The sequence below is a fragment of the Corvus hawaiiensis genome, chromosome 2 (genome assembly GCF_020740725.1).
Source record: "Corvus hawaiiensis isolate bCorHaw1 chromosome 2, bCorHaw1.pri.cur, whole genome shotgun sequence".
NCBI classification, from domain to species: Eukaryota; Metazoa; Chordata; class Aves; order Passeriformes; family Corvidae; genus Corvus; species Corvus hawaiiensis.
Window position 1 is genome coordinate 102,687,945 of NC_063214.1, and position 14,945 is coordinate 102,702,889.

A 14,945-nucleotide genomic window follows, 5' to 3' on the forward strand; every position below is an offset into this window, starting at 1 on the left:
GTTTCATTGCTGTGGATTTTTTCGTGCTTTTTTTCACCTTGTGTTTTCTAGTTTTATCATCTGGAAATATTATTAAAGACATTATATACCTTTTCATCCAAAGACGTGGTGCATCTGTTGACCTTCAGGGTATATTGCCAGGGCCATCTGGTTTTCCAGGGAAGTGGGGGTTGGCAAGGAATGGGGAAGGATTTAAGGCAGAAGGAGATATTAGGTTACTTACTTATTATTTGATTAAGGTTTTGCTTTGTTGAAGGGTAAGACTGATTGGTACTTTGTTACAGTGTTTGTCATTTTATAGTCTTTGTTTTTTCATGTGGTTTTTTGTCATCATCGTTGTTGTTTTGAAGTGCTGCTGGGCTGGGGAAGCTCTTGTGTGCATGTGCTTGTCTTTACTAAAATAAACAAAACAATATGGCCCCAAACTGGTGTGAGGTGTTAACCAAAACTGCTGTTGTGGTCTACTAGTACCAGGATTAAATGGCACCATTTCAGACATTGTTCCCGGCCTGTGCTCATCTCTCAGTTGAAACAAGTGTTAGTGACCAGTGAGGAATTAACAGGACAAAGTACCAACCCCATTTCAACCTGAGAACAACTGTATTTAGAATAAGTTTGGGTTCTCGAAAACCACTTTTCCCCCAGTTTTTCAGAAGGAGCCTAATAGTCTTTTTTCAGTGAATTCACACAAGGTAGATAAGAGATACCATGTAACTTCTACTCTTACATTCCAGAAAAAAGGAGTCTGACATGTGTGTGCAGGTTTTACTGGGGCTGGAGACAGAGCAGGAAAATAAGGAATTTTATCAGCTCTGGGTGTTCCCCATTTCAATATGGCCGCAGCAATTGCTGTTCAGTAGTTTTGATACACCTTTGCTTTATTATCTTTTTCTCTTAGTACCATTAAGCAACCACTGGTTGGCAATATAGAATATAAATTGGTAATTTTTCTTACATTTTGTAAATGTTTGTCATATATCATATTATGAAATACACTGCAGTGCATAAAAAGCTTTGATGTTCATGTGCTAAAAGCTGTTACAATTCAGTTACCCAAAGTCTTATACATGAACTGGAAATATGGTGCATACTTTCTTAGGAGAGGAAAGAAAATTCTTTTATGTAAAGTTACAGAATAAGGTATTCATTTTAACTGAAAATAAGAAACAGCCTGGTTCTAAGAGAAAAGTTTGAGTTCACATGTTAGAAATCATCTTCTCTAAATTAAGAAGGGGCTAATTTCAATTAAAGCAGAATTTCCCACATTAAGTTATTGTGTCTTCGTATGTGTAAGTTCTGAGTGATCTGTTTAAAACCCAGAACAAGGATCCCAGGAGGAGGGGGAATGTGTTTGTGTGTGCGTGTGTCCCAGTGCTTCTCCTCACTGTGTAATCTCCATAACTGACCTGCAGTAAAACAAAATCTCCCCCCCACCCCAAGACCTCCTGCCCATGCACAAGCCTTCTCATAACCTGTAGCAAAACAATTGTCTGGGTTACAATTAGGACAATATGATGGTCTTGTCATATGCTTTTGTATTTAGTAATATCCACAACACTTATTAATTATTCAGTTTATTGTCAGTCTTTATTTCTCCATCTTGACCATGGTATTTTAGGAAGACATATGCCAGTTGAGTTACACACTTACCTTACAAATGCACCAGTATGTATGATGAAGAAAGAGTAGAGGAAATAATGCACCTTTGTAGTGTTTAATCATTTTTGCTTGAATTTGGAGAAGTAGACAAATAGGGGAGGAAAAAACTCCTAACTCCTGTGAGGAAAGAAAAAAGTAAGTAACTTCATTAGGAAAGTCTGCTTAATCCATTGTGATTTGGGGGATATTTCATGTTTAAGTGTATTATCTGAGGTGTCGTTCCAATCTTGCTCTTAGCTTTTTCTCCAATTTTTTTAAAATAAGCGGTAAAGTTGAGAGTAAGGCAAAAGAGCTTATAGAAGCATAGTTAAAAGCTTGCTTTGATGTTTTCCTTGTGACCTAATAAAACCATTGCAGAGGCTTACCTAATAAAGCTCTGATAGGGACCTGATTCCCTGTCCTTTTCTGGTTTGTTTGTTTGGGGTTTTTTATTTTGTTTTTCGGATGAGGATTGGTTAGCTGATCTTAATTTTGAGGAACAGCAGAGGACAAAAAGACTGGCTATTGTCTTTTCCACTGGCCGTGATCAAAAGCCTTTCTCACAAAGTCGCATATGGGTTTTTAGAAATTCTACCCAAGGCTCGTAGCTGCCTGAGTTAGAAGGCTTTCAAGACTGTGTAGCTTTTCTTAGGAAAACATGTAAAAACATGAAACATCTGTCAGAAGAACTTTTTGTTTGGAGAGCTTCATGAAGCACACCTTGGAATTCCTTCCTTGGTGGTAGTGAGTTTGTGTAAATGTGAAATAACCAAGAGTAGTGTAACCTGAATTCAGCAGCTCAGGGGATGTGAAGGTGTTTGAGAGGCTAGGCCTTCAAAGAGATTCATGGTGCCAAAGAACATAAAACTTTTATATAATTACAGGGTTTGCTTTTTTAACAACATACAGTAAAATCAGGCACAGTAAGAACATGAATCATGTTGTGTTCAGGTGAGCAAGCAGTACAAAAAGTTAAAGACTGAAGATTTTATTTTACGTAACTGAAAGCCTATACTCTGGATTAATTTGTTCATATCTTATCCTGAGGATCATATCCCCACTTTCTTTATATTTTAATGCAGAGTTCCTGTCTACTGTTTTTTATTCATGCAGAGGTGCTTACGGAATTGTAAATTAAATTATTTTCTGGATCAGACAGCAATTAGATCATTAATTAAATTCCAAGTGTAGAGCCAAACTATATCCTGCCTCTGTAATGTTGATGGAATTAAAACAGGTGTGGTGACAAAAATTTTTATGTGGAAAATCATGATTACTTTGCATAGCCATAACAGAGTAAGTCTGTTTGACTTTCAAATCCAGAATGAATTTGCAGGATGTGAATCTGGAATAACACTGGTAGGCTAAACAGATCCAGTATCAAGTGACTGGAATCCCTTAACTATAGCCGTTCTTCCCATTCATTTTTGAAGGCATACCTGAAGGAATAAAACATCTCAAAGTTCTGTTTGAATTTAAGAAGTGATTTTTTTCTCATTAGAATAGCATGTTTTCGTTCTCTTACCAAAGCAATATTTTTAATAGAAAACTTTCATCTTTTCTAAAGTTCTGAAGAATGTGAAGTAGCTTGATGGATGTTTATAGGAAACATTTTCCCAATAGAAGAGAAATAATGAAAAGAATGTGCAGATTTACTGTTTGGAAATGTAGTAAGTAAGCAAGGGCATTAACATGGAAATAAATTAAAGAAGATTGAGAAGGACTATGAAAGACTTAAAAAAAAAAAAAAAAAAGAAAAAAAAAATAGATGCTGGAACAGGTCTAGAGAAGCTGTGGATGCCTGATGGCCTGAAACTGTGCAAGGCCCGGTTGGGTAAGGCCTTGAGCAACCTGGTCTAGTGGGAAGTGTCCCTGTCCATGGCAGGGGGTTTGGAACAAGATGGTCTTGAAGGTCGCCTCCAACCCAAGGCATTCTATGATTCTATAGAAAAATAAAATTGTTACATGAATTTGGAGATTTTTCCAAATGTATAAGTTAAGGTAATGTTATCAGTGGTTGCAGGTCTGTGTGACAAACAGAATGAGTGTGAGGTTGACAGTGCTTAAGAATAGCAGTAGTGTAGCAAGAAGGGCTGCAGAGCAAAGGGAGAAAGAGTGTTCAGAATTATTCTGGAGAATAATCACATTAAAAATGGATCAGGATTCTGGTCTTCAGTATGGAAGAGGCAAGTCTGGAGCACAGAGTATCTATTCATAAGTGATATTAAAATCAGTTTTGAATGAGATTCCCTTGTGCATGGAGAATAAGAGAGTCAAGGACAGAGCTCCATGGATTCCCCAAATGAGGTGTAAAATGCAATTAACAGTGAAGAGAAACATCCAAAACAAAAAGTACTTCCATATACTGTAAGAAGAAATGTAAGAAATTAGCAATTTATTTTTCAGTTGAAGCCATACTTCTATGCAACATTCACATTTCAGTCAGTGGTTTCTTTTGGTTTCTTTACTGTAGAATTGAATGCAAAAGTAGAAAAAACAGTATACTAGAGTACTTGAGGAAGTGCTAGATGTTGAGTGAAAAACCCTGCCATCTTCTGATAGACGTTTTACATCTGCAGTTTCTGTGGATTGTAGAAGAAAAACCTGTCATTTTACCATTTATTGAGTGATACACTGGATGGAATTAAATCTGTTGAACAGGAAGAAATTTTGAACAAATCATTATATTTTTATGAAAAGTATTTATATTTATATGAAAAATTACATCAAAGCCCATAGGTAGATGAACTGTATAAACATGGAAGATGAATTCGGATTTTCAGGACAATGCTGCCTAACTCCATTTCTTTGGAAAAAAACCCAATAAAACACACACAAACACATTTACATACATACACGGGGAAGAAAAGTAGAAGACTGTATTTCTAGTCTGGAACATAGGTTCTTTTGGGTGGGATCATCTCACCTAACTTTGTAGGTTACAGAGATGTCAGGTAACAGAGGTGTCTGTCTGCCTTGAAGCCGTCCCTGATGCAGTCTTAGGTGCTCCCAGCACGTGACCTGTCTCCTCGTGGGGCAGAGTGTCTCCCATCAGGTGTATCACACTCCAGAAGTGTCTGTCTCCTGACATGGAGAGGAGCCACCCTTGGGCACATGTCTGTATTGTGCCTGTCACAAAGACCCAGCTATTAGCTTCTGCTGCATTTCACTAACCTAAATAATTACTCCTTTCCGTCCCTCAAATACTTAGTTTAAAATATAGGTGACCTTGCATTCATTGTATATGTATTTTTAATCAGCTATGCCTGCTGGCCAAGGTTTTTATTTGTCATAATTGATATCTGATATTATGATCTTTCTGAAATTAAAATAACTTGCTATAAAGTACTTGCTAAGAGAAGAAAACTAAGGTAAAATTTTTAAAGCAGAGAGAAGACACATAAATAAGAATATGGGCTCACTGTTAAAGATGTGCCAAAGCAAACAGTGCTCGAAGGGTATTGAGTGAGGTCACTAGGGAGGAGCTGAGTAGCTCCAGGCATGTGTATAACTAATTTTTGAAATACTACAAGTGTAACTAACATTATAAATAACCATATGTTTATTAAGTTACTGAAGAAGGAAAATCTGGGAAAAGTTTGTCCAGACATTTATAACTTCTTTAAGGGCAGTTGATTTTTTCCATATGATTTTCATCTCTTGAGACTGCTCATTGTTGAGAGCCGCAGTGAAGGAAAAGAGCAAAGTTATCATCCAAGCTTAAATGCAAAACATGGAAGCATTTGGGATTTAAGCTGATTGTTGGTTGCTTGATATAGCTTTTACTTTATAGCAGAGGTCTATAGCAAATCTTCACCAAAAACTTAGTTTAGCTTTATTTCCTGAAGTCCAAAGTGGTGATTGAATGCCTGAACTGTGAGGGAAGAATATGCCTTCTGCCTATCAAAATGAAGATGAATTGTTCAGTACATATTTTGCAATTCATCCTCATCATAATTTCATATTCAGCCATAATATAATTATACAAAAAAGGAAAACCTTTATATGGTGAGTGTACGAAGAAAGTGAATTTACAAACTGAGAGCAAGGGCAGTTCATAGTGAAAAAAACTGGAATAAAGACAGGTTACTCTGCAGACACTATTGTAAATGTCAAGTAGAGTTTGACAGCTGGTAAGTTGGAGACATAATTAAAAAAACCTTCCATACGTGTACAGACCGCCTTTTAAGAATTGGCATACAGTGAAATGAGGTGAGTAGCATATGGGGGATTAAGGCAGCTGAGTTCTAGTGGAGTCTGGAGGCAAACAAATAGACCTTCAAGACAAAGACAACTATAGTGGTCACACTGGTGTTATGTATTTGTTGACTTGTGGCATAGCAATCTACCCAAATTAAAGTTCATCTCATGCAGTTTTCCATCCCAGATAGAGCCTCTGTAACACAGAAAAGAGGAAGGTGTTAGAGGAAAACTTGTCTAGAGGGACGAAGATTTCTCTTTGACAGACTGGTCTCTGTGGCAGTCTGTTTTGATGGAAGCTCTTTCTACACACAGCTAAATTGTTAGACCTTATGGTCAGTTGGGTTAAATAAAGACATTTAGGGGAGATGCAAATTTAAGCAAGAATTGGTATTTCTGTTAAACATAGTTTCCAAAAATTGCTTTGGAGTTAGACATCTCTTAAAGTCTTCACAGAAAATCAATTACATATTTACTTGTGCACTTTAAATTTTATTTCTGTATATATTTATTTTTGGCTTCAGTTTAGATTACAAATAGAATGACACTTGGCTGTGACCCTACAGAGGGAGAGATTAGTTTGGTAATGCAAACTATACCAGGAACTGAGCTATACATTTATTTCTGTATCTTTGTCTTTAGTCTTTTGCTTGGATTTCTCTGCATGCTTTCTTTATAGTTGAGCTTACTCTATGTTTTAAGACATGCCTTTTAATCAATGTTCTGCTAGTCTAGCAGTACTGCCGGACACAGGGCTTTCACTCCATGCACTTGCTGCATCAGGAGATTATGCTGAATCACAACTCAATATGAATAGCTTAAAAAGAAAATATTTGAATGTTTGGTAGAAAATGAACAGATTTGGTTTTTTTTAATTTAATACGAAATACAAAATCATGACATATAAGTCCTAAATAAAATTGGGACCTACTATCTAATGAATTATTATTTGCATTAATCTAACAAAAATACTAAGTATTGCTGCTGGAGTTTTAGAGAAAGTCATCAGCTCAATTGTGAGAAGACTTAACTGTGTACCTGGATCTGGCCAAGGTAGTAAACCCACATCTGGCTAATGTAGCCTTTCCAGCAGGTGAAAGGCTTTTCTTAATTTCTGTGTATCGATTTAGTGAATAGCTTAAAGATGAGAAACTGCTTGGGAGATGACTAGTCAGGAAAGCCCCTGCTTTCTCCCAATTAGTAATTTCTTTAGAAAACCAAGAAAGAGAGGCTGAGATCTGTTGGTTTTTAAATCTTGAAGGGCATAGGGACCAGAAATACTCAGTTTCTCTATCTATAGATAATTTCTTTTGTATGTATTAAATTGGTTCAAAATGTAGAACTGTATACAGGGTCATGCATGTTTTACATAAACCTTTATTAACTGGTAAAACACTGTTTGAAAAGATCCTATTGTGTTTAAAACATGGATTTTTCCTTTTTTTTTTTTTTCCCCCCATTTTAATTGAAGTTTAATTCCCATTTAAAAAAAATTATGGCCCTGTATGTAAGAGGGGGTCATTCATTATTTTCCAGCTAAGTGGTGTGTAAGAACAGTATGTATAGGTTAGCACACATTATTCCTTAGGTATTATGTGACTCAGCTTCATAGTAAGCAAGTTGCAGTATTGACCTGGTGTAAAGATTGTATTTCATTATAGAGTAATCACTGTGTACTAAGAAACACTGAAAAAAATAACAAAAATATCAGTGTTGTAAATGGCTGTGCAGCTCCAGGGTATTTTGGCCAAGATCCACAAAACATGTAGGGTGTTGGCTGAATCGAAGTGGGCGAGCTCTGGGAGGGGGAGATAAGAGCAGGAAGGCACTGTTTGCACCCTTCAGAAGGGGTGGGTGGCACTGGGCATTCAGCTGAAGCCGTGGCCATCCCTCTGCCGAGGGGTGCCCTGTCCCTCCTGCTGCTGCCTTCCACGACTGGCTCAGCAGCAGGGCTCTGGCACTCCAGCATCGCTTCCCCTGGGAACCAGAGGCTGGCCAGCCTTCCTTGAGGCTAAGCAGTTCCAGGGAAGGGTCTGGAGAAGCTGAAAAAGTCCAGGTTGGTTGGAAGTTGTTTTGCTGTTCTTTCTGTGATTCATGAGTGTGGACTGCGTGGAATATGTTTTCTGGATTGTTTTGAGGGAGGTGCTAACTGAAGCACACTTTCTTAAGCTTGAAGCAAACCTTCGTGTGACAGAAAAAAATTGAAATAAGTAATAAATTAGATCTAAAACATGCAGGTTCTTTTTCCTGTTACTAATAGGATTGGAGGGAAAATACTGTTCTGGCTTTTTGCAAAGTTGGATTTCAGCTAAATGCTTCAGAAAGTACAGTATCAAGAATAATCAGTTACTTTGTAAGCTTTTTCCATTTGAATTGCTGACTATTCCTCATTACTCAGTGTTTTTTACAATGTGCGTGGGTTAAAGTTGAATTAGTGTATTTGATAAATACCAGGTCTTTAAACACAAAATATCGAGGCCGCCCATAGCAGAGGAGTGTAAAGAGTACACGAAGTCTTCCACCTCTATATCAATGGCTTGATAGTGTGTCATCATCACAATTTATTTATTTAACCACCTGAAATTCACCTGTTTGACTTTTGAGGTCATTTCTTGGCCTGGTAGGAAGTTGGAGGTGTTTCTAAATTCAATACTGGCACACTTCATCAGAAAGGAAGAGTTTTTGAAGAGAGTTGGGAACTGTGTCCCCTTTTCTCTGGGAAGATCTGAGCATCAAGTGGGGCAGCACGGGGAAAATCTGCACCTCTTCATGTAAATCTTTCATTTGTTGGTACTCTCAGCCTAAAGTTGATCTTAATAACCTATTGTTTCATTGCAGAGCAAGAAAATAATGAAAAAATATATAACTTGTGGACAGTTTTTAGAGATTTTAGAAAAATTCCTCAAACTGATGGAAACATAAGTCTTCCTAAATATTTTGTACCGAGCAGAACAGAGATAGTATTTATTAAATGCCTTTTGTTTATTTTTTCTGTTTGCCGTCTTCAGGTGAAATTCTCAGAACTGGTACCATGTAGTCAAATTCTCCCTATAAACTGAGTACTTTAAATATGTTGATGCTGAGAGTTTTTTTCAATCCCAAAAACATGTGAAGAAGAGAGTTTAGGAAAGAATGGAAAAAGGGACTGTTGATTGCTGTTATGGTGTAACAAATCTCTGAGATTAATTTGGAATCCCCCACATCTGTATATGTATTTTCTGTTCTCAAGTCTGTGTGCACATTTGATGTAGGGCGTGTAGTAAAATACAGAAAATTAGTCTTCTGTGTGAAAGAGGAGATCTCTCTTCATCTTGTCTTATCCATCCTGCCTTATGCAACAGTTGCCTAAGCCTAATTCCCTTTTATGTGATATTGATTAACAGCCATGCTGAGTCTAGGACTGTCACAAAGACTAAAGAGTGTTTAATTATTTAGCTGTGATAAAGTGGAAGGCAGCACAGCAGCAGCAGCAGCTGTAACATAAGTCATTGGTACTTCATCTCCAAAATATAAGAATTGTTCAGTAATAACACAGCAATTCTGTCTTCCTGGCTTGAAGGAAATTCATAGAAATCTAAAGGCTGAATATTTGGAGAATGTGTGAGTGATGGGCTTGTCTTCAAGATCACTCCATTCTTTGGGTATGTTCTTAGGCACAATGCCAAGTGATTGTACTCTCATGAAAAGAACACCATTTTACCAGAGGCACAATATTCCTAAAGTCATATTTTCAGAAAGGAAGACATGTAAGAACATTTTTCTCATTATTTGTTTATAGGTCTGTCATGTGTACATGTACATGAAGATTTCACATTTGTTGTGAAAATCCCTGGTTCTCACTAATAGCTTCAATGTGCACATTTATTGTGGAAGTACTTACATGTTTGTATGGTTTTGGATTTGGGCTGGGTTCAAAAGAAGGAGTTAATGGAATTGTTTTCATACTTGGAACAAGACACAGAAAAATTAAGTACCCTGTTGTATTCAAGAAAGAGAGCTGAGATAGCTAAAATCACAGGTATTTTGTGCCATAATGTGCCAAGGAAGCCTGCCACAAATTTACAGCATTATTATGCAGTAGTGTTCCACTAAAACATGTGCTGGTGTATCTCAGTACTGGAACCACAAGGAGGTCCCAGAGCTGTAGGCTGTTGGGGCTGGGAGAATACCGCTGTGCCTGTGCTTCATTCATACATTCTTCATTAGATAGCTATTTTTGTCATGGTTAAAGAATAGATACTGGACAAAGAGGATGTTTGACTTGATGTAGCAAGTCTGTTTAATTTTAAATTTGTATTTTAAATAATTTGAAATATTGTATATATTATGCAAAATTGCGTTTTGTGAGAAATACATAATATTTAAAATGTTTAATAAGATGTGTAAAATTGGAACATAAATAACACATCTTCTAATATGAGATTGTGAGTTACATTTTGTCTGAACTGAACTGTAAGAAACATCTTAATAGAATGTGATTTCTTAAATCAGAAAGTAACAGTAGCCATGTTTGGATTTTTGGTAACATGTTGTAGTTCAGCATTGGGAGCAATGGCAGCCTGTCCCAGAGCAGTATGCTTCTGTCTTTGACACACAAGAGCTTGGATGTGATACTATTCATTGCTAATGAACGCAAAAAACACACCAGTGTGCTGATGTTTAAAGGGTTTTGGGCTTATTTCTGTTCATATTCAGTTCTCAATTATGGATGGATTTTTTTCCCTTGTTTGGGGGAAGTAGGGTAGAAAAGACGGGAAAAAGGAATCCAGTAGCTAGTTCTCAGGTTTTAAAATTACTATCTTCATCTTTAAAAATAGTTCCTCCTTACAGATTAAGATTCATTGGAGCAGAATGAAGATGTCAGAAAGAAGCAAGTGCTATGCTTTCTTGTAAAATAGTTTATTGCCCAGTCTTTCCACTTCATTAGTAGATCTTCACATCTTTTATTCTCAGTTGTGTTAATTCTTCAGCAGTTTTAGGAATGTGGATGGAAGGCAGCTCTCTGCACCAGGGTTAAATTGGATCAGTCTGTGTAGTCACAAGGCTGAGTGAAAAGAGTGAGTTTATGGGAAAAATCAATCGTTGGTATGCTGAGTACAAATTAAAGCCAGCTTGCCTCACTGTTTATTTAAGAGATGCACTTTACTGTGACTGGTGGATGGACCAGGAACCTAAATAATGTCATTGTTTTACTCATTAAAGCTGGAGCAGTGAAATAAACAGTGTTCCAGTAGCACTGCCCATGCCTGTGCATGGTCTCTTCAGAGTGAGATGATGTAGTGCTGTTAGAAAAAACAAATTTTTTAAAATTAATTCTTTGTTGCTTTCACAGCTAGACCTTAATTAATTGGTACATGATCAGGATAGTACAGACCGGTTGCTAAATCTCTAGAGTGGCTGATTTTCTGTCCTGCCCTGTGCTGCTGCATCCTTTAATATTTATACATGTCTGCATGGATATTTTTAAACTGATACTGGACCTCCAGTCCAGGGTGTAATTTTGTATTTCACAAGCTTTGTCTGGTTGTAGAACAATGTTTATAAACCTCTACATTTCATTTGTATTGGATAGTATTTTCAGAACAACGGTTAGAAAAAGTTTCTCAATGGTATCATTTATTTGATAACAGTCGCTAAGTGCACAGACGCACTTGGTCCTGTGTATAAATTCCATATTGTAGTAGAAATATGTCTCTCAGTGCTGTGCATTCAGTTTGATTATTATTGCATTTACTGAATGGCTGGGGTTGTTCAGCCTTTGGCCTTGAGCCGTTGGCATGCCTCAGGTGGTAAGCAAATTGCATACAAATGCACTGCTTGTCATGTCTTGCTGCTTAATTTGTTCTTTGGAATAAGTTAGTCTCATAATAGGCAGACACATCACAAAGCAAAAAAGCATTGGACAGAGATGAAATATTGGCTTTGCAAAGCCCTTCCCAATATTGAGTCACTTATCTTTCATGGAAAGTAATAAATATTGAAATTAATGGCATGCTTCTTCTTTACAGAATTTGGAAGAATGTTTTCATCTGTCAGCAGACTCCTAATAAAGTGCCCCTTCACTAGCCCTGTGGTGGGTGTGCATTTTCATCTGATGATAATATTTAAGCACCCTTTTCACAGGAAGGAAGTGAAATGCATTAGTGGAAGAATGCCTGTACCCAAAAAACTGATCGCCCGTTAATTAGGACAGATTCGTCGCCTTTAATGGTAGTGACAATCTAGAGTACATTTTTGGGGTCACAGAGTCAATACAATGATATTTTTATGATGGTTTATTTTTAATGTGGTGTTTCTGAAAAGTCACACTAGTGCCTCCTTTGGAACAAAGAGTTACATAATTCTGAATAGCTCAGCAGCTCACAAAAATAATAAAGGACAAACAACAAGATCATGTAACTTTTAGGTAATGAAAAACTTTGTTCTTCCAGAGTATTCACTGCAGTGCAGAGCATACATTGGAATGCACACAACAGAGAAATTACTCAGATATCGACCATGGTGTATGTTGCTAGAACCTCATAATAGTATTATTTAATGATAGATACCTTGATATGTTGCTCTGCTTGTATCAGTTTTTATTATGTTACAGTGTATCTCACAATTGTTTGGCACATGACATCAGGTTTTAGAAAGAATTGTCATTTTGGATGGTTCAGTATTTATCTGTTGGCTTTTAATCAGACTATGTGCTATTATATCTTGCTACATTCAATAAACCCAAAATGTAATTGTAGGTCTGTGTACCTGGCAATTTCTATGGATGATGGATTCAATCTTATTAGACAGTCACTTTGATTTCTTTGATAAATTTTTAATACTTTATGCCCAGAATGGCAAAGTGTAGTTCTCACTATCTTTTGATGACCAAGCCTGGACCACTAGAACATGCAGTCTAAATAAATAAGGCAGTATCAAGACTCTACAACCCTAGTATAAAATCTTTTCAATTTGGTGATGAACTGGAACATTTTTCCGAGTTCATCATGCTTTTGAGTATTCCTTATATCATAGCATCAAAGCTTGGACAAGTTTTTATCTTGTAAAATGTGAGTCAGGAGGATCTGAACCCAAGAGAGTTTATAGACTAATTTCCTGCCTTAAAATGTGACAAATATAATGGAGTATTTTAGTTGTTCCATTTGCAGTATTCTATCACAAGTCCATCCTGTCTGCATTTTGTACAAACTGTGTATTCAGGCTAGCCTGTGAGAATAAAGAGAAAGGATTTGTCACTTGCAGTCCTCTTTGTTTGAGATTCACAACATGTTTTAAGGACACCCATTGGGTGTATGTGGAGTGGTGGCTTTCATATTTCATATTGTGACCATTAGCAACCACAGATAAATTTAATCATACCACTCAAAGAGTATGGAAAGCTGAACAGAATACTAATAATGTGAGTCATGAATTTTTAATCTCTCAGAGGATGCTCTAAAAAGAAATTGATTAATCACTGTGCTAAAATAGTATAACACCTCGGAATAGACTTTTACTTGGGCGAACATCATAAGATAGTGGTTTAGTGTCAATACTGGATGGCAGTAGTCTCCATAAAGCAGTTCTGGCTCAGTAATGAGTTTGCAGTTATGTTAATTAGTTCAAAATCACTTAGGATTTCTCTTATGTTCATCTTCTGCTTAACTTGGTTCACCTACCCCTGTCTACACACTCAGCACATGAAGCCCTTCCCTGAATTTGATGGAATTTCTGTTAGTTCATTCATCTGTGGCAAGACAACAAAACCTTCTCTGCTCAGTAAGGAAAGTTGGTGTTGAGACATTTCTCCAGATCTTACCACAGTTTTCTACCTAGGGGGCAAAGAGTAGTATTTCACACATCGGTACAAAAGGGTTGTGTGGAGTTTTAGTATGTTACAGCACTAAGACCCATGGCATATCCCTCCAGAAATCCTGGCACTGCAGCCAGCGGGCCCAGAAACACAAGCATGGTTTTGTAGTACAGCCTCTGTCATGAAAGCTGCTCCTTTTCTCAAGTAAATCCTGAAAAACTGTCCATGTATTGATTTTTCTATTTCTCCCTTTTTATTTTACATTTTCACCCTGCAAAAAATGTGCTCTAGGGAAAGTGGTAGCAAACCAATTGGTAATTCTTTATGACAAATTGTGTAGAAGCAGCAGGATGCACTAGATGCTTACTAGAACTACAGTTTAAAAATAAACATCATATGTGAACATAATATTTAAGACTCCAAAACAGGTTAACATAATAAGTGGCACTAAACATATTTAAAGAAGGAAAGGCCAAAAGTAAAATAAATATTGCAGCATCTTAATCAAAATTAGATTTCACAGAGTGTAGTGGGTTAGAACTGTGAAGTCTGAGAGATTGGTTCCATTTGATGTTAATGTTCAGCTCTCATGCACTGGGTTTTCTGCCCTGAAAGAAAAATATGAGTTCTCTAGAATAATCCAGCTTTTCATTCTATTTTGCAGCCTTGTCTAAGCAGATAAATCTGATCATTCCTTAAATGGGAAATTTGCCAGCTGAGAGAAACCTAGAGGGCAACAAATGGGCAGTGATGACAGAGTGTCTTGAATGCTGAGAATGTTGTTTTGATTCCACACTGTTTAAAAATATATTTGTCTAGTGGACGGTAAAATGTTGCACAGATAACACAGGAGATTTCCTAGGCATTACACACATACATACACACATGCACACACAGTATTTGTTTGGATTATTTTTTTTTCTGTAGGCTTAATCCAGATAAATTAAACTACAAAAGCTCTCAAAAAAACCCCCAAAAACTGAGGGGGTGAGGGGAGGCAGGGCACAAAGCAGTGAAATCAAAGCAACTCTGCCTTAAGGCTGCAGAGATTTCCTTATCTTATACTGCTGTTTCTAGGTATTGCAAAACATATGGCTCACCTTTAGGGGCAGTCCCCAAACAGTGGGAGATGTTACATCCCATCTGTGCTGCAGCAACTGGAGGTGCAATAACAAGGTGACTTGAGGACACTAAGATGACTGTGTTTAAACTCATTGCTGGTTTACTGAGGTGGTGTTGGGGGGAAGGTGGTGGGGCACATTTAGTTTGGGTGGGGTTTTTTAGCTACCATGTGGATGTGCCTTACAAGTCTGAA

General features: G+C 37.1%; 1 protein-coding gene across 6 annotated transcripts in view; it reads left to right on the forward strand.

The window, feature by feature from the left end:
- Positions 1–14,945, forward strand: part of TBL1X (transducin beta like 1 X-linked) — a 193,041-nt gene that overhangs the window by 76,187 nt on the left and 101,909 nt on the right. The window contains exon 1 of one of the 6 annotated variants that reach the window (XM_048328895.1): positions 7,793–7,894. The exons of the other annotated variants lie outside the window; for them this stretch is intronic. The gene's annotated coding sequence lies outside the window, so the exon portion shown is untranslated. Of the gene's footprint in view, positions 1–7,792; positions 7,895–14,945 lie in introns of those variants that run through there. 6 annotated transcript variants of the gene reach the window in all.